We start from the raw sequence: 1,541 nt of genomic DNA on the forward strand, positions 1-1,541 counted from the left end.
GTAGCAAAAGGTTCCTTAATGATAGCGAGAAAGTTGGGGTGAACACTTATGGATTTGAGATCCGCGTTTCCCGAAGTTTCACCCTTATTTTTAGGAACATACATCAATTTGGAAATTTTAGCATTAGGAGGTTTTGGAGTATTTTTCGCGGAAGAAAAGGCAGACCCTAAGTTGGTAATTATATCCTCAATTTTATCAATTCTCATGGAATCTTGATCTATCTTTTCGTTAACTATGGGTTCCTTTTCTTAAAAAAATTTAAGAGCAACTCCTACCTTAGATCCGTATTGGCTAATTTGGTTGTGGATCTTTTTATCCAAATTTTCAATCAACTCTACAGTAGCAACTTTATTTTCATTAATTTGAAGCCTTTGCATCACATGTTCCAAAGTTAAAATAGTTCCGTTAACCAAAAGAGGTGGTGGGCCAAACAAATCTATCATAGCATTATAAGAATCAAAGGTATGGCTACCCAAGAAATTCCCTCCGGTAATGGTATCAAGAATATATCTGTTCCAAGGAGTGATGCCTACGTAAAAATTGCGAAGAAGAAAGGAAGTAGATTGCTTCCTAGTAGATCTATTCTGAGCATTGCAAATTCTATGCCAAGCATCTTTTAGATTTTTCCCTCCCTTTGTTTAAAATTAAGAACTTCATGATTGGGAGTGCTAACAATGATAGAAGGACTAGCCATGACGACACACGGCGACACAAGAAACAAGCCAAAAGAGGCAAACCGAAAATAGAGGGCGAATAAAACGGCAAGGGTGAAGTGGGGGAGAGGAAAACAAGAGGCAAATGGCAAATAATGTAATGCGAGGGATAAGAGTTGTGATGGGTACTTGGTATGGCTTGACTTGACTTGACTTGGTGTAGATCTCCCCGGCAACGGCGCCAGAAATCCTTCTTGCTACCTCTTGAGCACTGCGTTGGTTTTCCCTTGAAGAAGAAAGGGTGATGCAGCAAAGTAGCGTAAGTATTTCCCTCAGTTTTTGAGAACCAAGTTATCAATCCAGTAGGAGACTACACGCAAGTCGCCTCATACCTACACAAGAAAATAAAAACCTTGTAACCAACGCGATAAAGGGGTTGTCAATCCCTTCACGGCCACTTGCAAAAGTGAGATCTGGTAGAGATAATAAGATAAATATTTTTGGTATTTTTATGATATAGATTGAAAAGTAAAGATTGCAAAAATAAACGGCGACAGAAATAGCAAGTTGGCGGGAGATTAATATGATGGAAGATAGACCCGGGGGCCATAGGTTACACTAGTGGCTTCTCTCAAGATAGCATAAGTATTACGGTGGGTGAACCAATTACTCCCTCCATTCCCTTATACAAGGTCACTATCAAAAATACATTTTGCATCAATACAAGGCCACCAACAGTAATCGAGACAAAAATTAATGATGTTTCCTCGTACTGGCAACTTTTTAATACTTACATGCATGTAGTCATAATGACAGTTAGTCGCTTCCTTCCCATTTATTCGCTGCATGATTGTGGTGTATTAATGATCCCGTTTAACGAAAAGAAAA

The sequence above is a fragment of the Aegilops tauschii genome, chromosome 6 (genome assembly GCF_002575655.3).
Source record: "Aegilops tauschii subsp. strangulata cultivar AL8/78 chromosome 6, Aet v6.0, whole genome shotgun sequence".
NCBI lineage: Eukaryota > Viridiplantae > Streptophyta > Magnoliopsida > Poales > Poaceae > Aegilops > Aegilops tauschii.